We start from the raw sequence: 27565 nt of genomic DNA, 5'->3' as shown, positions 1-27565 counted from the left end.
CGTACCAAAGGTATTAGCATTAGCAAGTATGATTCGCGGTGACACGAATTCAGCTGTATTCACACTCTTCTAGAGGGTCTCTAGGTATATAGTTTAAAAAAAAAAAATTAAAATTTTCATTATTTCCACTCGGGTGTTAATTTTAAAGTATTAAGGTACATTTATTCTGTGATAACTGGACATTTGTCGGAAATGTAACAAGGCTTAACGTTTTCTATAAAATTACTTAAACGCATTATTCATGAACCACACCATAGCGTATTGTTAACGTCTGTAAGCATCTTGTACTCAACTGATAACTACTGGTTTCAATTGACTCACGGCCCACGTTATACTTCAATTCTCTTTACAGGAATATATTATAGAACACAACTCCAATGTTTATATTGAATACTCAGTAAAGATTTATTTGTATGTGTATGAGTTACTATATTAAGGTAAGAACTGGTAAAAATCCGTTCACATAGTGAGACTATTATAAAATTCCAAACCAATGGAAAACAATGTATCTTCCATTTAGGATTTCAGTAGAGGAATAATGGTGAATATGCATCTCCCAATTCATACATGCAGAACATTTCTCCCCATATCTTACCGAGTCTGCACTGTTATCTATTGGCAAATTGTAATAATCATAGTATAAGGCGGGCTCAAATGAGAACTCTGGAGAGAAAAATCAACTTTTAGCTCTGTCATAAAAGTTTCAAATAAAAATTGTAATTTATAACATGATATAAAATGCGTTATTTATGGCCTAAAACTCAATATTCATTCTCCTTAACCCTTTGGGGATCCTATGGTACAATTTGTACCATACGCGTTTTTCATGGTACATTGCGTTATAACTCTCCTATTTGAGCTTTTTCGTCCGGTTTTTTTGTTTTTCAAGTCCAGAGGCATTGTAGAAGACCTTACGTATAGTTTCACACCTTCCTGCGTCGAGACATAGCAGGTGCAGACGTCATAATTCTAAAATATTTTTTCATTTATTAAGCCTATGTTCAATATTTTTTGGCACGCTTATTTTTGCACGTAGAAGATTGAAATTTTGCACAAACATTCAGTCCACCGAGTAGTATTTACCAGATTTTTTTTCAGATTTGTGAGTTAAAACAGGGGGGGGGGCCCAGAGGGGCAAAGGGTTGAAAAAAGGGATATTTTTACCCCCAAAATCCTTTTCTTCGGGATTTTCCCGCCTTATATACATAGTGGAGACACATGAGTCATACCGTCTGAAAGCCAGTTTTATTCTGAAGAGAATGATGTGTGAAACACGAGCCTAGGGTAATTAGGGATGTGTCAGGGAGTTTTTATCAAAATATACTTCTGAATAGGGGAATATGGGGCAATGTCGGTATATATATTTTATGGCGGGCTTATTTTTGTACCTAGAAGATTGAAATTGTGCACAAACATTCAGTCCACCGAGTAGTATTTAACAGATTTTTTCAGATTTATGCGTTACAACAGGGGGGTCCAGAGGGGCTAAAACTTGAAAAAAGGGATATTTAGACAAAAAATCTCTTTTTTCGGGAATTTTCCGCCTTAGATACGTGATGGAGACATGTGAATGGTACCGCTTTAAATGCAGTTCTATTCTGAAGAGAATGATGGGCAAAACATGACCCTAGGGTAATTCGGGATGTTTCAGGAAATTTTTTCCCTGAGATCATAGTGTTTTGTGGTAATTTGGGGCATTGTGGGAATTCTTGATAAAATTTCTCCCACCCTTAGTATTCAAGATAGAAACTTGAAATTTGGCACACACATTCAGTATACCAAGTACTATTTATCAGATTTTTTAGATGGCTACGTTCACACAGGGCCGCTCCAGAGGGGCCCAAAGTGCGAGAAAAAATTTCCCTCAGAAATTTTCCCTTTGACATCATTTTTGCCGCTCCTGGTATATGGTATGAGCATGTAAGTGGTACCGTTTGAAAACCAGCTCCATTCTGAAGAGAATGAGGTATGAACCATGATACTAGGATAAATAGTGACGATGAAGTAGCTGCTTGACTGAAAGTCTAAAAAATAGCCCAAAAGCCGGGATCCGTAAACTTAATTTAATATAAGATAAAATGCTGTATTTACAGCCTAAGGCTAGGTTTAGACATTTTTAGGTTGATAAGGAGTTTGATTTACCAAAAACCAAACTAAATTTTTTCGCATGGTGTTCATTATGACATTCCTACTTGTTATTACATAGAAATTATTCAAATATTTTCCAAACTTCTAAATGCTTCGTTTTAATTCCCATAAGATTATTTTTTTAAATTTGAATTTGATCATTTTCTAAAATTTTAATTCGGCTCTAAATGTTATATGTTAATTGAGAATTAAGAAAGTTTCAGTACGCTTTGTGTCCGACTGTTGGGAAAATTAATGTTAAATTACACATATTCTGAAGATTTGGCAATCTGTTGAAATATCGCTAGTTATATGAGAAGTCACGCTACTACAAAGAAATTCCAGTTTCTTTTTTATTTCAATTTCAACTAACACAATTTAGTAAAATTATTCGAGTGATAAACATTTTAGATTGTCAGAAAAAAATCAAATTGGATCCAGGCCATTTTCATAAGCAAGCACACAGTCAGAGCAATTCCTTGTGGAATAGATTCCCCTAAATATTCGATATCCTTGTGCTATATGGAGGACAACGGTGCAAAAACAGTTTGTGCTTGTGAAGTAAGAAATAAATAAGTAAATAAATAATGTAATAATATTGTACTAAATTATTAAGTTTGAAATTATAAAATAGCAGTTTTATCAGAAAACGCCTTTCTCAGAAGCAGACCGGTCTACAACAATTGGTAGTTTCTGAAGAAATACAGCTAAATTGCTCGTACCTTTTCCATATCCTTGTGAATTATAGCACGAAATAGTCCGGAAAACAAGATATCCGAAATTTTATAATTTCACTGTACTGTTCTGTTCTCACTGTGTCAGCAAAACTACTCAGGGAGAATGTATATAGTGTGTATGGCTATATCAGAAAAAATCTTCAATAGTAAATGTAGATAAGAAATTTGACTATATATTAATATTTAGAATAGTGTCTATATATATATATATATATATATATATATATATATATATATATATATATTATTGCAAATAATGCGTACTGGGATGGTTGGATGTCTTTGAACCATGCGTATTGAGGCAAGGTTTGTTGACATGAAGTTAAAAGGTTCTTTTACAGTACCAAGGCTCTATTGAGACGTTAACCGATTGCTCAACGTGGAATCTGAACCACGCAATCTCGTATCGTAATTATAACATAAGTTTCGAGTCAAAGATATGTATGCTAGTTCTAAAATATTACTAGGCTTTCTTCAAACTTCTTTTAATGATAAATTATCAGAACCTATGTTCTCTACATAGCGCATCATTCACATATGAGCATGAATCTCCTTGTCATTCCTCACAATATATGTAAATGTGCCATTGCAGACACAAAGCGTCTTGATAATAATCGGCAAAAGGTACCTAAAATAGAGATATTTTTTCGATTATGTTTTTTATATCTCGCACCATTTGCACGATTCGAGTCTATTTCCGGTTGGAATTTCTAATGCATGTATGATCAGTATTTTCTTTCTTCTTGCATGCTGTATGTAATAAGCAATTACATTACACACACAATTAATTATAATGTCAGTGATATATATGGTGTTCATTTGGGAAAACACTCCAAACAATCAAGATTCATTTTGGACTAGAGAAATGGTTATCCTTCGGTTTTCATTATCATTTGGCTATGAAACAAACGCCGGAGGGATATATTAACCCCGTATACATATATGTGGATTGGAGTGTATAACTCGTAGGATATGATTTTACTTTTTACAATTTCAATATTTCCAATGCACCCTTAAGAAATGTAATAAAGAAATAACGGCCATTTTAAAAATATTCAATTAGAACTGAACAATCTACACAAGATTTGCAATCGATCAGTGAAAACCGCATTTTTTTTAGAACCTATGGTTCCCGAGAATTCACTATTGAAAGATTGGCCACAAATATAAAATTTTCTTTACCACAAACCTAGCATTTTAATATACAGATGAAGTGTGAATATCTAATGTGCAGAATTCCAGCAAAATTTCAGGTAATCTTCACTATTTGACACGATTTTTTAAAATGCGAAAAACCTTTCCGCCACCTATATTACAATTTTTGAAATTATGAGACCAAGGTTGGCGCACACAGCCAATAATGTTAATAATGTTCTCATTGTAACACTCACTTCATGATTTGGTTCTTGCATTGATATTTGATATTTTATGTATTTTTAAGTCAAATATAATGAAAACTGATCGCAGAAATATAATAAGTAGTGATTGAACACTGTAGACTAAACGCATTCGTATTGTTCCCACTTAAAGAGTTTTAATTAAGATAAGAAATATAAATGTAATATACAAATATCGTCAACATGCTTAATAAACAGCATCATATATTATCTCAACCTAAAGTTCCATTTAATAAAATTCGTTATATCAATTGTTAAAAGGAATAAGTTAGTACTGGTCGAATTCCTTGCTTGTTGACCAGAATTTGAACCCATTACACACCTGCTTGTGCTTGTGAATCCAACGCTCTACTATACTTATTGAACTCAAAAAAATATACATATATCTATATATTAAAATACATCTAAATATTTCTTCAGTATGTTTTCTTAGAATACTTTATCCAAATGGTTAAAAGATACATGTAACGCTAAAGTTTACAGTGGATCAGTAATAACCTTTTCATTCAGTGTGAAGGTTATCATTGTAGAAATTTCCCATTTCCTCGTTTTATATTCCTTTCATTTAATCTACGTTCACTTGTATGATATTTGTTACTTGTCTGATTGTACCTACAGAGTCTAATAACGAAATATTCAACTAAAGATAACATTTCATTTTTGAGTTTATGTATCAAGAAAATATATCTTTTAAGGATAATGAACTTCAACCAATACTTACCCATTTTGAACTGAGATCTTGTTTATGAATATGTTTGAACACTTTATTCTGAAATAGATAGAAAGTCTGTGTAAATATATTTCTTATTTTTACTTATCATATAAATTTGTAAGATTTATACAGCATAGGGATAGCTTTTACATTCATACTATTTATATGTTCAATTTATTTCAAATAATGGAGTTTCAGATATACATTAGATTCAGCACTGGAAATATTAACAATATTTAAATATAAGACAGTTTTTACTATGTATGGTTATGTTGTACAGTTTAAGATATTCCAGTGTTCTTCTGATGGAACTGAGGGGAAATTTCAATTTTTAAAAAAATACTTAAGAGTGGCCACGTATGCGATTCAAACAAAGAACCTAACGACTGCATGAGAATATCGCATATTATTCGTCTATGATAACATTTCTTAATCATTTCAGATCATCTGGTAAGTTTCACTCATGTAGACTGCTTAAAAATATTCTGAGTAAAGATGAAATCTGCTAAAATCACCCAGTAAATTGTCTGAATATTTCTCATACGTCAACTACGCTCATTACAGCAATATTAAATATGTGGATGGATAGTAGCTCATTGATAAAATGTTTACTTCGGATGTTGCGCTTTTTTTAACCATTTATTGTCAATAGGATTTGATGGGATGGATTCTCCCATTTTCTCCCACTATCTTTAATCCACAAAATTTGTTAATATAGTTAACTTCCTTATATTGTTTCATCTCCCTACAAAACAAACTAAAGAACGTTCGTTTTCAATTCCGATGAAGGCTAACTTACACTTTACTTCTGTAATAATGCTCACTAATATTATAATTCCTAAGCCTTGATAATAGTCTTATTTTTTAATGAATATAATAGTAGAAACACGAAGTTAAAATAGAGATTTTGTGTTATATTATCACATCGATCTTCCTCCTGAGAAAATGTCAGGATCTAAAACGAATCAGACAAACTTACAATAAATTTATGAATGAACCATGATATCAATAGGCAGTTCAGTTTTCTGAATATTTTCCTAATCTTAGTTTTCAGTAGCATAGTGAATGATATACGTTACTAGTAGGTCAGTCAATCTTCACTTATTCACTTTTCGAAATAAATTATTTAAAAGATAAGTACGATGATGAAGAAGAACACCTACTGGTTAAATGCAAGTTAAGGAAATGGAACAATAACCAGTTGACAAGGTTGTGAGAAAAAGATACAAAAAGATTGGCGTAAGCTTGAGTAGTTTCTTTTACATTATAAGAATTATTTATTATAATATCTGGACATGAATCTATTAAGCTCAGAAAACAGATTCCGGTAGAGTTCTTAAAGATTAAATATGTTCAAAATGACTGAAGGTGGATTTGTTTCCCTTGTGCATTTAACAAGCCAAATATCTCCTTCCCCTATCTTAAAAAAAATTCAATTTTAAAGAACATTTTTATATGACACCGTGGAAATTAAAGCATATTAAATCATCCGTTTTGTAAGAATCGTCATTATTTACTTTTCAAGAAATTTAATAAAGTAACCAAATATTTATCTGCGTTTAAATGTTTACTATTCGTTTCTCTACTTGTGACACTTTTCTGTAAGTTTTTCCAACCCATTATCGCTATGCTACTGTTATGAGTTTCCTTTTCGATTAAACCAATGTGTAGTTATTTGTAGTTGAAAGGGTAAGGAGATTTTAATCTATTCATCTCTCTCCCAATTTGTAGTTGAAAGGATTAGGCGATTTTCATTTATTCGTCTATTCGCCAATTTGTAACTGAAAGGATAAGAAGAGTTTAATTTATCCGTCTACTACCCAATTGCACAAATGTTATTCTCTGTATTAATGTCGCAATAATATTATTGACGAACCTTTCTAAAAATAAATTTATAAATAAACTTATTTACTGGTTACATGGGACATAGTCTGATTTAAAACTTTTGGAAAATTTCATCAAAATTATACTACTACTACTCCTACTACTCCTACTACTACTACTACTACTACTACTACTACTACTACTACTACTACTAATAATAATAATAATAATAATAATAATAATAATAATAATAATAATACATCCACAACAATTTCGTGTAAGAAACTTTGATAAAACAATATGCACTATATCTGGATATATTCATTTAAAATTTTCTATATTCCTGTAGAGGATTACATTGAGTACTCGAATGATTAATACGGCCTTCTCTGAATGATACGGGTTCATATCTGTGTATATTTGAGTTCTATTATCCTTAGAGCATGTTATGAAAAGCATTAGGGAACCTCTGAACGATTGCTAGCTTTAATGATTCATGTAATAATATATGAATACCGCTTAGAAGGTAAGGTCATTACCGTTGTGTTCCTTCAATATAGGAAACTTCTATGCCGTATAATGCATCTGTCAGATATGGGTAAATGACAAATTGTTAACTGAAGGTGCTTATTATTCTGTACATGTAAGGTAAAACTTCTCTTCTGAGTGTGTTACATTAATGATATGTATACTATTAATTTGCTTTCGGTTTGTGTATGAGCGATTAGTCTCTTGCTGACCACAATTCATGTATATATACGAACAAAATGGTTAATCTTAATATATCTGTAATACATTCTATAATTTAATTACTATTTTACATGCACTAAAAGGGATGGGTTGTGAGCCCCAAATGCTAGGAATGAGTGTAGTCTCAAAGGAAACACATGCTATGTTAGTGAAATACCTCTTTTTTATATATATCGTGCAATAAACATTGCAACATATAATGGATGCATATGCACATACACATATATAATACAAGTTCGATCTGTATATCGAAGGAAGTCCGTTTTTAATCATATTCGTAGATTTCGTTTATAATGGTAGATATAAGTATATAAACAATACACTTATATACGTATATAAACCATTATTATTATTATTATTAGAATATGACTTGTGCTATACACAGTATGTTCTTTTCTCCAATATAACACTTTCGTAATGTTTGAACTCAGATTTTGATAAAAGGAATATTCAGAATTTCTTACTCATGTTGAAATTGAAGTTAAGTGTGCAGCTATTACTAGCCGATAAAGTACACGGTGCTAATTGGGTATAATGTAAGAGGTTGCAGCTCTTTTATGAATTAGTCATATGATTAGTTTAATTCACTAGAAACATATTCGAGAAGATTGCGAAAAATTAAAGTCGGAAGTTGTAAACAGCTAATAATAATAAATAGCCTACCACCTCTTTTCTACGCAAAAAATATTCTTTGTACGGGTAGAATGTGTTTATGGAGAATATTAGAAAATATATATCTGAAGCTTTCCTTTTCCCTTTAGGATGTGCTATATATATTTGAATCGAAATGAAATAATAAAAATCCAGCTCGACTTAAGTACTATGTTCAAAACTTCATTCCAAAGAATGCGGCCGCTATTCCCCCATCAATCTTATAGTAACCCTACCTATGTCCATCAGAGCGTAATATTAAATACACTTGTAGACTCAACTGCTAACTATTTCGAAAATTCATTTGAAAGGTTCAACCGTTTCCATATTTTTAAAACATTTTGTAGCCTAAGTACCAAACCAGAAAATAGTTATAAAAATTGGACCGCTTTCTCCCTTATAAGCGAAATTTTTGAAAATACTATAACAATATTATAATTATTTTTGCATAGGAGTTTACACATCTAGTTTCCTGACGTGAGGGAATAACATGAAAGACTCCTGAAATGCTCTATTTTTGGTGATCGTGATCTGGTTTACGCACAAATTTTGGTGTTGGAGATTTACGTTGGATTCCTGGTGGGGGTTGTATTACTCGGATCATACTTTAAGCTGTAGATTCATGTCTAGTGTTTTCTACTGGAAAAGACACTAAACTCAAATCTAGCAAATCTATTGTTGGCATAAATTTTGAACCCTCTCTTACCTAGAGGACTCATTTCAATTAAATTGACTTTGAAAATCGCTTCAAGCAAGGTACTAACTATTCCAAACTTCATTTCAACTATTTCAACAGTGTAGATTTGTATGTCCGGAAATTATTAGATAGAGGACAAGGATCTAACTATAAATAGCCTACGTTTTCTTTCTTACAGTTATCTCAGATAGTATATCTCAGATAGTCATTAACTAAAAGTCAAATTATTTTACTTCTCACGCGCCTTTGGCGTGGGAGAAGCGGGTTCGATTCCCAGCGGGAGCTCATGTGGTTTGGATTTCACGTTAATCAGTAGATCCACTCTCATATAGCCTCTCTGCTGAACGGGACGTTAAACTCAAAATCGATCAATCAATCAATCATATTATTTTACTGTTCTTTTCCTCTAGAGACAATTTATTAATAATCATCGGAGAACGGAGAAGTACTTTTTAAAATAATTAGTACTTTTTACAATTTGGACAAAATATGTAGGTCTATATTTTAATTTTATTTTTTAAATCATTGCCCTTAAGGTATCTCAGGCATAGGAAAGGGTAGGGAAGAAAATGATATGGAAACGAGTCTTCAAGGACTGATAGGTATATTTTTGCCACGATATTCATCTGATGTTACTAAGAAACAATTCTGAAACAAGGTATTTAGGTAGTCAGTCAAGGAATGTGGACACAAATTTGGAGAATATAAAACTTCAGCATCAAGATAAGTGAATACGATATATAAAAATATATAAAAAAACTAAAGAAGTGCTTTTGGCATCCAAAATATGCGTAAGAAAAAAAACACAAAATGAGACGGCAAGTTAGTTGTTCAAAGATAATATCACATATATATATAATTATTCATCACACATAATAAATAAATTAATTAAAATAATATGCTGCAATATTAAACTGATACCGTCGTAAATTATCATATAACTCTGAAATCTGGAAAAAATAGTTACTTTAAAAATTAATACATATGCTTCATCTTATCAAGTTAATTCAAATGTTTGCGTCATGTCCAAAGACCAAAAGATGGAAAACTGCAATATCTGGTTAATTAAAATAGTGGTCGCCTGCATCCACGTACTTTTGTCATCGTTCAGCCGTCTTTTATCTCAAGGTGAAATCGAGATGCAGTAAAAGGTGGTAATAAATGGCAGAGATATCAGGCGGTGGACAAGGAAGGATATTTCATCTGCAACTCACATAGAGACAGCACAGTCCTTTGCGGAATATGCTGACGAATATTGTGAAATATAAGGATACTATGTCTTTTAACAATTGTCAGATACTTGCGGACAACTGTAGAGCTCATTTCATGGAATTCTGCGCTGTAATGACCTGAATTGGTTATTTCACTTTTCTTGAGAATAATATGATGAATCACTACCACCATACACCACCATACCAGCAACAATATCTTCTGTGGATGGAGAGGTCGTTTAAGAAATAGTCTTGAACGTTGATCACGATCCAATCATTGCCTGCCCATTTACAAATTGTTATAGCTGATACACTTTATCGTTTGAAGTGATAATCCGAAGGAGGAAACTATCTCACATGTTCCCTACATTCAGGGAGCTGCACAACTCCAGGCAGCGATTCTTGTAAGTTGGCGTCATCCCATGTAGCAGCCATCAGTCTAACTTATTCGCTTTACAGACTTCATGGAGCCAATATTCTACAGTGGTATGAAGAATGCCTAGCTCGTTTGCAATGGCACGAACACTTCTCCAAGAATCTGCTTCCACGGTGTTCCTGAGGAACTAATCCAAACATTATATTACTCGGTACCGACGGATCTCATTTTGCAATGCTGTGTTAGCGGAACGAAATTTCACAAACCAACGGCGAGTGGTACATTAATAAGCCATTCCTGATCCAAATGTGTTGTTAATATTTTTTTGTGTGTGAGCTGCTTGCTGTGCAGAATGCACCACTTTAAATAATTTGTGTTCTCCATGCTGTATTTTCATACTACTCTGTTCGGGAAGCACGTATGGTTTCCTTAATCTGTTTTCTGTAGATGTGCAGAATTAGTGACGCTAGATGCATGATTTTAGTTCATCCTTGCCTTGTGTTGCTGCGATGAGTTTTCCAGCAGATATTAAAGTAGACATTTCTATCGTATTAGTCTAACCTTTTTTCACGCAAAACCATCATCATAGAAATAATAATAAACAGTAGGGACAAACAAACAATATTGCTGTCCCAACATAGAATGATTTGATTTTCTTGGGAAGAGAAGCTACAATCTTCTTACAGTTTCCCTATCGAAAGTTGTTTTACATTTGGAATAAATTTTCTTGTTCTCTGTGAGTGTGACCTTACTTACCACACAGAAAGCACTGGGATTGTCGTTTACCACACAGAAAGCACATATTTAAATAGAACAAAACTTTTACCTCATGTACTGTACTAAATAATAATTATCTTGTGAATATAGCAGTTTAATGACAATAACAACAACGAAACTTTTGCAAGTTCCGAAAGGAGAAAGGTTTAGTATGTTACAATACTAGTACTTTGCTTCACTCGCGCCAAGTGAACTTTGTGGTGGACAAACACCATGTGCGTAGGTTTCTCGTGGATCTCCCGTTTCCTCGCACTTTCTTCATTTGACCATTTCATTCATTATTTCATCATCACCGTCTCCTTTAGCATAGCCGGCATAACTGTGGGACGTAAAATTCAAAGATTTCAGACTTCAAAGATTTCGTGAAATTTTCTAACTCATAAAATGCCGGAAGTTTTGTTATAATATTTTCAAACTCAAGGGTAGATAAATATATTTCACATTTGCATGTATTTCATGTTGTAATTGATGTTATTCCTTTCTGAAAATCGAGTACGTAGTAACGGAAGAAAGAAATGCTGTGGAATAGTTCGCCACATTGAAACTAGCAGGCACTGTATTCTCCTGTTTGATTCTCTTTTCAAACTGTTGCCATGTCTCGCGTTTCTGCTTGAGTAAAACTTCAATGAGCTCTTTAACATAGAACATGGCTGCGTTAAATATCAATTTAAACACTTTGAAATATATTCGCCGCAATACAATCCGAAAATTCCAATTCAACTACAAAAGACAGGTATTTTTGGAACACTTAATATGTGATCAGCCCAGCTACTTGTTCTGTAATTCCAAATTACACTTAATTGTTCAAGAGCCTCAACAATCACGGTTTAGTTTTCAGCAAAAATGTAAATCCGTTTTTAATTTAGTGATTATTTAGTATCATGATACTTTTAAAACTAATGTCAGAAACATACAGAACTAATGAAAGTATTGGATATTTAAACTTAGAAAATAGTACCGGGACGGAAAACTTAATACATATTATTATCCATTTTCACGAATTCCCACAGCTCCCCTTGCCGTTCTTCATTGAGGATGCCCATGTGAATAATATAGGTTTTGTAATTCTAACACTATTTTAATTTCATACCCTGTCTTTGTGTATTAAGTAACAGAACAGATGGAGAAAAATTTTCTCAGTTTTCAAAACTGTTTTATTGGTCTGATGTGTAAAATAATTTATAAGCATTCTGAATTTAATTTACATTTTAAGTTAGTCGCTATTGGAAACAGCGACTTTGTTAGAGGGGCTGGTGTTATACCGGACTCCTAAAAGTCTTATGCGTCCCCATAATTGCTTTTGATTTATTCGTTTATCATTATTCTTTTAAGTGTATTATTATTATGGTAATTTTAGTAAGTGATGCTTTTAGTACACTTTTTTTTTGGTCAATGCAACATATACTTCAGATTTACTCACATCCAAAAATACATTACTTGTCACATTTGCTGATGACATTGCAATTTTCTCATATAATAGGAACCTAGACTGCGTAACTCTATGGTTACAGCGCCACCTAAGCCAAATAAAAGAATGGACAATGAAAAATCAATCTTCATAAAATCTAATATATCTACGCATTTTCGAAGCCAGTTCCCCATACAGCTATTCTTTAACAACCAACAACTTCAGTACCAGGCATTATATATATATATATATATATATATATATATATATATATATATATATATATATATATATACAGTGGCGGATCCAAGGGGGCTATAGGGGCTATAGCCCCCCCTCTTGACGCTCAGGTATACACAGGATAAAATAGGTTTCAATCCTGCTTTACACTGGATAAAACGGCAAAATATGGTTTAGCCCCTCCCTTGATCATATCCTGGATCCGTCCCTGTAATATATATATATATATATATATATATATATATATATATATATATATATGAGTATATTTCGATAGTAAACTGACATTTGCAAACCATTGGAAAACATTTCAACGCTTGCAAGACATATTATATGTTGCTTCGTTCACTATCTATGGATTTGGACATATTCACAAGAGGAAGATCTAAGTCATACAAAACTATGCATTAAGGATGATCACAGGTCATACCAGGTCACACAAGAATAGTCCAACTTCATGAAGACATGGACATTCCATATATTCATGGAAAAATGGCTCACTACTCCCGCAACTTCTGGAACACGCTTTGCCTATTAAACCACAAAATGCTGAACCATATCGGAACAATAGAAGCACATATTAGCATCTATAGATGTAACAAAATGTACACAACGTCTAATCCGTGGAAAAAAGTCAGGCTGATTTTCCACCGGTCAACTTCAGGATGGGTGACAGGAATCTCTAACGAACATTAACAACAAACACAATTCAGAACTTAGGATAGAAGCAATTATATCTGCTAAATTGGCCTTAAAAAGACAAAAATTAAACAAGGAAAGCAGTTCGCTTAATAATTCTGCACAATCAAATAAAAATTAAACACTTAATCACAAACAAATAAAAATGAAACACATCGCTAATAAACATCCACATTTCATATAGAAACAGGGTGCAGCTACAGCCGCGCTTTCCCCTAAACTTATATGCCGCTCCAACTCAAATGCTCTAAATTCATATATGAGGCAAAGGTTCTATAGAACCTGGGACTCAGACATAAAAATTGTCAATAACTTGCCTGTCTATTATTATTATTATTATTATTATTATTATTATTATTATTATTATTATTATTAGTAGTAGTAGTAGTAGTAGTAGTAGTAGTAGTAGTAGTAGTAGTAGTAGTAGTAGTAGTAGTAATTAGTATAGTCTTTAGGAGTAAGGTCCAATGGTCCAATACTTTCTCTCTTTAACATCCATAGCTGGACCTAGTTTGTTAATTTTAGGTGTCTTGATTTTGTTTTGAGAGGATAAAATTGTAACTTCAATTTACATCTGCAATTCATCCTGTCTACACTTAATCCCTTCCTGAAAATATGCAGAGCCCCAGTAAATGTAATCTCTCACCTGTCACCTGTAAAATGAACTTATATCGTTATTGCGATGTAGTAAATTATTATTGTAAATTTAATTCTACACAGAAATCCAGTGTTCTAGATGGTGAAAGTTGTGATATCAACATCAATAGGCCTATAAATAAGATATGTTGAAGATTATAAACCAGTGGAACATTTTTTTCTAAACATGTAAAACTTCAATGAGTTAAATAAATGCTCTTGTGATATCAAAATATACTATAAATGTCTTGTGTCATTTGGGAATAAAGACGGAAACTGTGTCTAACCTCTGTGTGTGGGTTAGGCCTACGATGACGTAAGTGTTATGAGAGGGCACATTTCAAGAGTTCAAGCTATTTTCAGGGAATACCCAGTGCGGATCTAACCAGGAGCCCCACTTTTCTGAATGACAAAAATAATTTAAATTGTTATTTATATATTTTTGAAAGTTTATAGCAAACTCATGATATACCTATCACAGTCTGAGTTCTGGTTGCCTCATCCCGTTTTAACCTTCTAGATCTGCCACTGGCAAGGGCGCCCATCAAGGGAAGCAAGGTGGGGTGATCGCCCCCCCTAAGAGGAAATTATACTTGGGAATATCGAAAACCCAATAGAATTTTTACATTAGTTACAGCAAAATTTGAAACTATATTTGAAATGTCGCTTATACTTGCATCCCCTTGGAAACCACAACATGGGCGCCCTTGGCCACTGGGAATATCATTTTATGGCCTATACTCATTATTATATCAACCAGCTTAATCTGATATTATTACATGCATGTTAATCAGGGAAAGCAAAAGAATTTCTTAACCTTTTACAAACTAACGATAATAATATTTTCCTCAGTGCTTTCCACACAGACACCTTCAGAAGAAGTAAAGCAGCGCTCATCGTACGACGCTAAGGATCTATATATGCTACTGACATCTCTATACAACATATTTGTTTCTCTTTCCACACATTTCTGGAATCATGGACGTACTGAATGCATTTCTGCAAGGTGAGAATATTTCTCTAGCAGATATTCATGTATTCATCGCCTCAGTAAGAAAAACACTTTAGTATCAGTATCAGTAAGACTACACCAGATGGTACTTAAATTTGCTCAAAGAGTAACATTGATACATCAGACCAAGAATCTAAGAGAAAACCTAAGTTTGCAAGTAATAAACTTAATAATTTCATAATTACTATCAAGATCTCAACCAAAATGTTGGCATATCTTCTGGAAAACAGTTTGCTGGTTGATATACTTTATCCTGTATTAGATGCCTTTATAACCCTTTCAGCAGATGTCCTCACAATAATTGTGAATGCAGAAAACACTACTTCTAAACGTTGTGATTTCCAATATACCCAACAGATGACAATTCAATACCTGACAGCTTATCATTCAGACACTCACAAATGTGCTTGTAGCTAATTTGTGTAGCAAAATCCTTTGATTGGGATTTTTTGACAACTGAAACTTGTATTCATAATTGTGAGGGTATCTGCTGAAAGGGATAAAGGAGTTTGGTGAGCTCTTTAGTAATGAAGGCAAAATAATTTTGCGAAGTGTGCCATATTAAATAATCAATTTTCCAAAATAAATAAACGTTGGAAGCTCTTGTGGAAAACTTTAGAATGGAGTTCAATGAGTCTGAAATAAATGTGGTACAAAATTATGTTAAAAATGTGGAAATTTCATCTAACTTTTGTACTATTTCCGATGTTTATGCTTTACATCCCAAATCTTTATTTCCTCAGACTATAGCTTTATTTTATATCGAATTGAGGTTACCGGTGTCATCATGTACATGTGACTAATTCTTTAGTGTTCAAAAAAGCCTCAAATCATACAGCACTAAAAGAAATCACAACAAAAAAGAGTCTATGTTGGCTCGTTTGCTAATTGAATAAGAAATACCCGCTACTTTATCTATGAATCAAATAGTTATACAGATTAATATATGATATACAGGTCAATATATAGGGTCTATTATAATACGTACAAATCAAACAAATCAATAATATTATAATTGATGTATTTCCAACGAAACAAGAAGGCTACAACATTTCTGATTTTTAAGAAGTAAACCATCTGAAGAAGTTGGTTAGTAATAGTATCTTTGATGCTGTGTGATGCTCACACCGCAGTATAAAATTTGAGGATTGAATGCAGCTGCGAAATTGTGTGATATCGCTGACGAAATCTGTATTGCTCCGAGAAAGTATCACTAAATAATTAAATGTGGGTGTTTGTAAAAATGAGGTGTGTAAAATAACGTAAACCAGTATTTTGTAAAATTGAAAAAAATTCAGAAATTACGAATATGCCTGATATGCTGAAAGTGGATATAAATATGTTATTTGATTGAGAAGTACGTATCAAATAATTCTTAGATTTGTGGATGTGTAAATGTTATTTGAAGTACACATGTGTGAAACACAAACTACTTTTGGACAGGACAAACTTTGTGATTATTCAGAACTTGATTAGTAGTACTATCTGTAGCCCTTATTGTAAAAGTTTAAGGCACTAGCTGGCATATCTTTTACTCTATAAGTATATGCAGCGTGGTCCGGAAGTGGGCGCACACCTAATTGGTGTCTTCTGACAGTTTTAGATTTTACCTACATTTGTTTGGTAACATTGTTTGGCATTGTCTGGTAACATTGCTTGGCTTTGCCAGGCAACATTGCTATCCATGTTATTTGTTTTATGCTGTTTTCTGTTTGGAAACAGTTATTTGCAGTGAAGTTGGAGTAATCAACAATGTGTGATCAAAGCCCATATAGCATTGAAGATTAGTTGTTGCGGTTTGGCTTCACGAAAGGCGTTTATACAGGTGACACCATGGAAAGTGTTAAAGCGAAATTTACAGACCGCTTTGGTATTAATCCACCAAGAAAAGCAACAATGTTGGAACTCTGGAGTATCTCCGTAAAACATCTGCGAGAATTTAGCGCAGAATTCTGCTGTGTTACGAAATGGATGGTGATCATACCAATGCTTATGAATCTTAAAGACTCTTAAGACTTCAAGGTAACTGTGTACATACATTCTACTATAACTAACACTATACTGTTGAAACTAAAGGGGGGGGGGTACGCCCACTTCCGGACCACCCTGTACTTTGACTAGCCTTCGGCTAGCTGGAGACTTTGCCCACAGACTCTCGTATTTACTTGGCCTCATATTTCAGCATTTGCTTCTATGCATCGAACAGCAAGAACATGTTGATAGGTCTATTGTTTGTGAAAATTTAAATCCTTTTGTCCCTTTGAACACGTATTTCAATCAAAGTGCAATGATAAAAATCAATGTCGACCCTCGTACTGACTGTGTTCAATAATTCATTTCATTTGGTTCATCCTTCTTTTCCCTTGATAACGAGACAGACAACCTCGAAGTCATTTTTATGTATTAAGAAAAAAAAATAGAATTTGGCTTCCTTCTCTTATTAAAAGCGAAATTTTCGGAAGTGCTGTGACATATTCCCATTTGTTCTGAATAAGGATGTCCCTAACATATCTCTAGTCTCAAGGGATTTCGAAATATAGCCATCTTATTTCGATCCCCATCCTGTATTCCTCTCAGTGTTGCCACAAACCTAGCTCTGAAGTGGGCTGAAAAATAGTACCAAATTGAAACAATAAGGGCTGAATTTTATACCAGTGTAATACACGGCTCTATAACACAAAACTGAAATAGTAATATTCTAAAACAACCCACCAACGCCCTTTTCCAAGAGCACAAATCAGCTCGTCGATATAGATCTATAAAACGCAGAAATGTTCGGATATATTTATATTCGTCAATATGGCGTCACTAATAAGCAACTTAGCCGTCTAAGCCAGCAATTATATCAATGTATTTTTCGTGCTATTATCTTTTGGTGTAGAATCTTTGCAATGACATAAATTATAGACTTACTTGAGCACACGCTGGTCTTTTTCAGAATATTCAAAACTTGATTCAACGTGTTTGTGTGGTTCTAATTTTTTTTTTTTTTTTTTTTTTTTTTTTTTAAGATTTGAAGATAATATTTTCACCGCACTGCTTTCTTCTCGTTTCCTTCATTCGTGGCGCGCATGCGCCCATCTAGCGTAATTTGTATCCCAGTATAGTTCCAATTACGAATTTTCTACACAAAGTTCCTGTGTTAAGCGGTGCAGCGCCACAAGTTCAACAGCATTTTTAAGAGTACAGTATAAGTAACGTGAGATGCAAGAGAAATCTTACCGACACTTTAGAAAATGTGACAAGTATTTGTTAAATGGTACTGAATTAGGTAGAATTGTACCAATTTTTTCATAAAAGGGGCTGAAAATGGCAACGTGGTGAAAACGGACCGATGAATGACAAAAAGGGATGAATTTGGTACAATTGTACCAAGCGTGGCAACACTGATTCCTCTCATCTTTTCAATTTGCTTCAAACAGAAACATCTGAAAATGTTACAAGTTTTTAAAAAATTATTTGCAATGAAAAGTCTCACTTTCAAATTTAATCTATCTAACCTTAAGGGATATTGAGCTATACCTCTTTCTCTTCTTGCCTTTTTTCTTCCTTTGTAGAGGAAATATATGCAGAAACGCTGAAACATGTCTTTAACTGTTTTAAATTAAAAAAAAATATAAATACCAAATTTTATTCCTGTAAAACAAAAGGATATCGAGATATAATCATTCTATTATAACAATTGTAGCCCCATCTTTTATTCTTCTCTTTTAGGGCAAATATCAAGAAACTGAAATAAGTGTCTAATTATTTTAAATGTTAAGTCGATACCAAATACCAAATTGCATGTCTCTCTCCTTCAGAAATTTGAAAATACGGACATTTTACTGTAATATCTGCTACTCTATTCCCCAATGTCCCCGTGGAATTTCCTAAAATCCTTCCTTAGGCCCAGGCCCGTAGCCAGCCCAAAAATTTTGGGGGCCCGGCAGAATTTAGGGGGGCCCGATCCAACCATATTATAGTTCATCACCATATTATAGTTCATTTGCAAGCCTACCATGAAAATTTTTGGGGGCCAGTGAAAATTTAGGGTTGGCCCGGCCCACCCTAGCCCCCCCCGTGGATACGGGCCTGCTTACGCCACAAATCCTATGCGCCAAAATTTCAAGTTTCTAGTTTAAACGGTTTGACCTCAGTGGCATTGGCGGATCTAGCAAGGGGGCTAGGCCCCCTCAGTTTATAGTAAAAAAATATTTAAGCTATTATTTATATATTTTTGAACGTTATAGTAATCTCATGATATACCTACTATAGCCTGGATTATGGCTGTTCCCCGCCCCCAGGTTTCGCTTTCTAGATCCTCCTCTGTTTGGCCTGCGCGTTGATCAGTCAGTTACGTACTCACTCAGGACTTCTTTTATACAGGGAGTTTCAGGTGAAAGAGCGATACTTTCGGCAACGTAAGTATGGGATATCCCATATAAGAAAAGTTCATATGAGCAAGGGTCTTATTTTCAACGGTTTGGGAGCTATATATTGTGAACTATTTTTGACCATTTGTTCTTGTTGATCATCCTGTTGTTATGTGATATAAATTAAACTTCTGCATATTAAATTTTGTATTTTTTGTCGTGTACTATTTTGTATCTGAAAAGAACAACAGCCAAGCTCGTTTCTCAGAAAGCCAGAAAAGAGAAAGTAATAAACAAAAGTGAAAGTATCAAAACAAAATATGAAAATAGGAAACCAAATAGGTGAAAACCAAAACCGATATGGGTATAAATTTTCTTCGGCATAAACAAAGTATGTGCCGTGAAAAATCAGCGCCAGGGAGAGAAAAAATGAAACGAAACCTTTGAGTTTTACGTCCTACGGTTATGCTGGTTAGGCTAAAGGAGATGGTGATTATGAGAAATGAATGAAATGGTCGAAAGAAGAAAGTGGGAGGAAACGGGAGAACTCCGATAAAATCCACGAGCACGGTGTTTGTCCACCAGAAAGTCCACACGGCGCGAGAAGAGGTCGAACTAGTGACCCCAAGCACTGGAGGTGAACGCTCTACCACTGAGTATACGAGAGTATACGACAGCGTCCCTGTACATAATTTTTCCTCTCTTGTTTCTTTCCTTCTTTTCTTTTTTCTCCCGAATTTTGCGCCCCATTACTTCGGCTCCCGGGGACGTCGCCCCACGCGCCCTTCCCCCCATTTGCACGGCACTGTAAACAAAGGGTCTTGTCTTGTTCAGCCGATCATTCAGTGTTCCCTCATCTGGCTATAGGCTTGGAAGGAGTATAATGGCATTCAGTTATCAGGGATCAGCATCCTTAATCCTGTAAGTGTTACCTCTGTTTAATATTGTTATGTTAAAACTTAAAACAAGAAGTTCTAAGAATGTGTAGGTTTTCTGCTAACAGATCTATTCTCTTTATTTAATCTCAAATTCCATAAGTTTCATGTTTGCATTTTAAACTACTACTGTAAAATGATATTAATCTAAATTGTGTAGGTTGTATTTATTTCATTTGTATTTGTTCTATAAAAGATGCATCTAAATTCATTTATTTTCTTATTTTAATGACAATAATACTTTGTATTTGAATCTCATATAGGTCAATTAAATGTACATCAAAGTGTTTCCATTCATCTACTTTTATCCTTATTTTTTTTTTACCAAGATGTTAATTTATTTTACGAAAACATTAAAATTAAATTACCGAAACATTATTCCACACAAATAAGACATAGTTCATTTGGAAGGTAATGGAATGGCTTCTCCAATGATGTACAACACGTGGTGGTAGTGTCTTTGGAAAGGAGGTTATTGAGGGACATTTGGGAAAGTAAAGGTTATTTTAAAGGAACCTAAGGAAATTAGATGTGAACACTCTCAAACTGCCCTTAGTTACATCCTTCCCAAAGACGCCACTTTTATATGTCACATACTGTTAAAAATGTCATTCCATCACCTTTCTAATGCGCTATGTCTCACCCTTATACAATAACTACAGGCTGGGTAATAAACAATATAACGTAAAAAGTGGTTCCAATCTGTAGCTCTCAAAACCGTTGAGAAACGACCAATGTATCCATAAACCATTTACTTAGAAATATCCATACTACCTCTTTTACCCTGAAACACCCTGTATATATAGAAAAATACTCAAGACTAATTGCAAGTGTACCAAATAACCCATATCTGGCCTTTTACTTTTCTAATGTTATATTTTTGTGTTGATATATCGGTAAATGAAAACAGATTTTTCCTTTCCAAGAGGTTTCATAATAAAATCACAAATTTTTTCTATCTTTAGTTTATTTCTTCAGAATGGATGGTGGTTAAATAGTTGTGAACAGTTATTTACATAAACTACCAAGAAAATATTATTCTAGTTTAAAATAAATTCAATAAGGTGTTTTATAATGTAATAAGATTTCTTAGTTCTTGCGCATACAGTATGTGTATGTGTGTGTGTGATGTAATAAATTATAAACGTTTTTTTACTTCGTATTGGTTGAAATTAATCGCTTTCAATGAGTGTAAGATAATATGGACAAACAAACACTATAATAAACCGATCAAATGCAATATACAATGTTTTACTAATTAGAATGTATTGTAAGAAAACACAAGAGGGTAATACGTTGAGAAAAAGTACTTGAAAATAAGCATGAGACCTAAATTTTCAAGCTATTTATCCAAAAAAAAAAGATCATAAGTTTACACGTTCGTCACTCCTAAGACTTTTCATTGATTTATCATGGAGATTTAAAATTGTCTAACTTATTTTATGGTTTATAAAACCCAATGTTTCAATACTACATACACATACCTTGATTGACTTCTGTCTTTAACCAACTGGATTCAGTTTCTACTTTTAAAAAAAAAATCTGGAAGATCCATCTTAATATTGTCCTTCCACCTACACCTAGGTCTCTCTAATGGTCTTTCTCCGATTGGAGTTTTCAGTTAAAATTTTGAATTTATTCTTACTTTCTCTCATTCTGACTGCATGCCCTGTCCACCTCGACCTCGAAAACTTAATGATCCTAACAATGTTAGGTAAACAGTATAACTTGTGCAATGCATAGTTATGAAGTTTCCGCAATACTTCATTCGCGTCTCTCTTGGGTTTGAATATTCGTCTCCGGATTTTATTTTCAAATACTTTTAGTCGCGTTCCTCCCTCAAATTAAGAGAGCATGCTTCGTAACTCCAAAGTACAACAAGAATAATTATATTTTAATATTAAGACTTTCTTTCTAACTTTTCGTTATTATAATTATTCAGTAAAAAGGAATTTCAACTGCTTTACCATCTTGCTGAATGAAGAAGGGAATATTCTGTTTCGTAGGATAAATAACATAGCACTAACGAAATCGCAACCTTGCGATTGTCTCTATGACTTTTCTTCAATATTTTATCGTACACTAGAATGACAATACCATCTGCAGATAGAAACTAATATATGTGGCCTTGTAAATGCTGAAAATTGCTATTAAAAAGAATGTATGAAAACCGTGGCAAGTGAAATTCTTAGGATATTTACTAAAATCGAAATATAGTATCAACGTTGTCATATGACTAAATCTTTCTAATTCATTAAATGAATATAAGTAAATCGGAAGAGGACCAACGGAAGTTGGAAGTCATAACGGTGGACTAGACCTTTAAGAAAAAGTTTATCGAATGACTTTTCTATTGCAGACAATAGCTAACATAATAATTTACTTTCAGTATAAGGCGTTATTGTAGTTTAACTAAACGTATTAGGGCATGATTGACGATGCAATTTTATCAAAGTGTTGCTTGTATATCTTGAAAAAACAATTTTATCAAAGTTTTGCTTGTATATCTTAATAATAGATATGAGTGTATTTCGGTAGGATCTTCATCTGGTTTACGAAAATACCAATATTTTTCTCGAAAGAGTTATAACTAGTTTGCAATATAAATTGAATGGTAAAGCTTGGGTGTGTAGGATAACTATAAGAGCTATTATAATATGTCGAAATGTGATGACGTCAAATTTAAGATTGAATTACAGTTTGTTAGTCTCTATCTGCATGGAAATTTACAGTTATTAGACTGGCCAACATCCCTTCTTTACATTCTCCATTCAGAAGAGCTAACCTTTTCCGAATTTTACTTGGATTTCGGTATTATTTTAAATATTTGTATTTATATTAATACAAGCTGCTGATTTAGAAGTTTTCATGTAGTGTTTAACTATTCCTAAATATTGTCGAACGACTACATTGCGAATATGGAAATAATCTCTGCGAGCGCAACGTGCAATTGTGTTAAGTCTGACTTAATATATTGGCAATGGACTTAATCTATTGGTGGTTATCACTTACGATTCTTTCCGATATGATTTCTGATAATGCGTTTATTATTATTGAATGCTAATTTCTGAACATCCATTTACTATAAAGCGATATACTCAATCAGTCATTTTTTAAAAACGCTATTAATTTGTTTATCCTGAATCTCCCATAATTTATATTTTATGCACATTTCTAATTGATTGGTTAGAAGAGATTATTCATAAATATCCATGATATTAAGAAAGGAAAATTTGTTTGCTAATACGAGTTAAGATGATGCGTAGTAAAATAACAATTTACTTCATTAGCTATATAAGCATGGTTGTTCAATGGTAGAATGTGCACCTCTGGTGCGAAAGTTCTGTGGTTTAATCCTAGGGCATCAAAGTTTTTGACGGGCACCATCGTGCCCATAGTGTTTCTCGATATTTACTCGTTGCCTTCCACATTACTTTATAATAGTATATTATGTCATTTTCGTTCCGTATTGAAGCTACAAAAATGATAGGATAGTACGCATAGTAACAGAACCTGAGAAAAGAGACAGTCACATCCGAACAAAATTGACCTCTCGCCAGCATATGGCAGTATTTGAAACAAGGCTTGACTGTTGTATATAAAGACAAACAAGCTTGCTAACAGCATAATGAGAAACAACGGGTTAAGATAGATGAGAAAAACTCGAGTTGCAGCCACATTTTCGTGATGAGTGTTGGGTTTTATCCCAATATTACAGGCAGGGGTTAAAGTGGATCTGAAAAAGTAGAGGAATGGTAGGTATCGGCATGACGCCTTGCTATCCCCCTGCCTATCTTTGCCCATTGTAATTGTTTAGGAATTGGGGGACGCCTTACAAATTTTTGGAAGTAAGGGGACGACGTACCCCCACGTTCTCCCGCACTTTTACCCCCCTAATTACAGGGCGAATTCGAAATCAGTTAAGAGCCGCTACAACAATCTGGATAAGAGTCATTATTTTTGTTGTAGACAGATGTAGTGAAATCGCATATCATTAATAATTAAAGAAAATAGCTGAAAACGACGTACAACAAAACAGGAAAAATTCACATAAAACTACATTTTTACAGATGATGTTTGAGTCTTCGTTATTTCACAATATAAAAAAGAGTAGAAAAGATGTATTTTTTACATTAAAAAAAAACTTACGATCCCTATCCTAAAAATCAATTTCTTTGTTATAAATATATATATTTCTAGCCCGAAAAATGGCAAAAATAAGGTCCGTAACGTGTTTGTTGCCTATTGTAGACCACTTAAAACTTCGACCTTTTTTAGGCAGGGAAAGAAGTTAATTTTAAAAAAATCTGTAACTTTGCATACAAACTACTCTAGCCCCATGACAACTTTTCCACTACCTTCTCAAGCGTTTTTTGAATTTACTCTAATAAATAACAATACAAGTTTAATACAACGAAACAGTCGTAAATTTCTTGCACTGGTAGGTGGTAGGTAATCCTTGAAATTAATCAACAACAGAAAGATTTCAAAATTACGATCAAACAATAACACTATTGGGAAAAAAAGGAAGTTGTTTTATAAAATTAATTAACATACACGATGAAAGGTGTCAGTGCAAAATGCTTAATCAAATTTGAAGTATATACTGGTGAATCTTTCAGTAATAAATAGTTTATCATTACCCTTTATCTATATTTAGTAAAAGCATAAGAATAACTATGGAATAATGCTTATATATTCAAACTAATTGAAACAAATGTTCCCAAATCGCGTAGTCTAGTTACTATATAGTTTTTACCAAGGTAGAAATAGCGATACTTAGTTGTTGTTGGATTTAATCTCGAATTTCAGTGTAATTGGACAGAAGTAATATCGACGTTGATCAAGATAAACGTGTATATAATGAACAAGTTGAAGACAGTCTGTTAGAGCAATCACTGCTGGAAGACAATCATGATTAAGTGCTCAGTTACTATGTGAATATTCAAAAGGAAGAAATATCTCAACTGGATTAAAACCAAGGAAATAAATTTAGAAAATCAAAGATGCCCATATTTGCTTAGGAATTTAGTTCGGGAAGTTTCAAATAAAAGATAATATGGAAAGACATCTTAACAAGTTGTACTTGCGGTAGGGGATACCAAACATCCTCTTGTACCCTGTCATGTCCTCTTTTCGAACCCTAAAATGGTTCGATTTTTTTCTTTTAAGGGAAATGGGGAAAGAAAAGAGAACTGTAACACTGTAAAGTTAATATCGTTGGAATGTTCAATTTTCAAGGAAATATTATTTAACTATAAGCACGAAATGAAGGAATAAAACTTAATATTTTTGTAATCGGAAGTAGAAAACTTTCGTTCTATAAATATTTCCATATTTTCTTCCTTATTTGGTTTGATTCGATTTTTAGTTTAGCGTCTCTTTCAACAGCGAAGCTGTATGAGACATGGGCGTACAATTCAATGTAGGTTTCGAACCACATGAGCTCCTGTCGGGAATCGAAGCCCAGTCTCCCACGCCAAATGCATGTACGCTAACCGCTTAGACCACGAAGGAGCTCCCGTGTTTTCTCCGTATACCATTAGTTTTAGCAGTAGTTTTTGATATCTCTTTGGTGCAGTTTTGTGATTATGGAAGAACGATATAAAAACTTCGAGGTTCTGAAACTAAGCATAAGGAAAACATATACAGGGTGTTTCAAAACAACACCGACAGCGTTTGGGAGGTGATTTCTGATACGAAGATAAGACAAAAAGTATGTACCAACCTGGGTGCAGAAATCCACCATTGCAGAGTTATAGACTGCCGAAAACATGAGAAAATGAACTTTTAGAGGTCCATTGCTCCAATACTATGGGACCTACCGTAGTCGGGTCAAGACTTCACTTAGGAACTAGTATGTGCTCTATCCAAATATCCATGTTTCAGAATCCTACGATACTTCTGTAACAATTTTTATAGAGTGTAGCTGGTGAGTACTTCAAATTATATGCCCATAGCCAAGCTCCCTCTACAAAAATGTAACGCAGGATTTGAAATAAGTAGTTTTGGATAGCGCACATATAAGTACCCGAATAGGGTAGGTCGTATAATATTGGAGCTATGGACATCTAAAATACATTTTTTCATGTTTTCGGCAGCCTATAACTCTGAAATGACTGATTTCTGCACCCAGGTTGGTCTATACTTTTTGTCTTATCTTGGTGTCAGGAATCCCCCCCCCCCCGAAATGTTGTAAGTGTTGTTTTGAAACACCCTGTATATTATTCCAAAAGAGTGATTATTTCATGAAAACTTCTGTAGAAGAAAATGAAGAGACTAAGGACAGGACAGGACTAAAATAACATTATACAATGCAAAAGAAAAGCAGTGACCCGTTTAATAACTTTATCAGTATCCCAAGAGAATGACTAAAAACCTAACTTTAAAAATTCTATATTGTTATTATAGTGTCTAACGAAAAAAAAAATGTTCTAACATATGCCAATCAATATATTTTACTGAACTGAACAAAATGATTGGCGTATTTGTAAAAGCAAATTTCATATCTTTCGAGAAAATGGACAAAAATTAGATGCTTTATAAACTTAAAAATTGAAGCTGCACCAGAGCTTATTGAAATGCAACTAGTACTAAGAAATACTCACATTAAGGTCTCTATTATGATACTACCATGACAACATAACATGCGTATTTAATGTGATCGGGCCTAAAATTATCATTAACACTTAAAGTTTCATCTCCGACTAAAATATTGTCGAAATATATAAATTAACATGTGTTATTTTCGAGAAAATCGGAAGAAAATAACTAACTTTTGTGGTTCGTTGCGCTAAAAAATACGTATTACGCAGCCATAATAATGGACACTTGTTTTGCTGGAAAGTTGTTATTTATTTATTTATTTTTGTTTTACATGTAGAAAAACACAATGCTAATGCGCAGAATATTATCTCTTCCTAATGGTGGCACTACAACCCTACTACTTATAAGTTTATTATTAAAACAAATTATCTGCGCACTAATGCTGTTATCAGTGGCGTATTTACGATTTTGTTTC

At 33.5% G+C, this 27565-nt stretch overlaps 1 long non-coding RNA gene across 1 annotated transcript in view; it reads right to left on the bottom strand.

Moving 5' to 3' along the window:
• LOC145664345 (uncharacterized) overlaps nucleotides 1-27565 on the bottom strand; it is a 319597-nt gene that overhangs the window by 166508 nt on the left and 125524 nt on the right. The window contains exon 2 of the long non-coding RNA XR_014127417.1: nucleotides 4983-5030. This is a non-coding gene — a long non-coding RNA (uncharacterized LOC145664345). The remainder of the gene's footprint in view (nucleotides 1-4982; nucleotides 5031-27565) is intronic.

The sequence above is a fragment of the Thermobia domestica genome, chromosome 11 (genome assembly GCF_964235325.1).
Source record: "Thermobia domestica chromosome 11, izTheDome1.hap1.1, whole genome shotgun sequence".
Lineage (NCBI taxonomy): Eukaryota > Metazoa > Arthropoda > Insecta > Zygentoma > Lepismatidae > Thermobia > Thermobia domestica.
The sequence above is the reverse complement of the archived record's forward strand: the minus strand, read 5'-3'. Positions and strand labels throughout refer to the sequence as shown.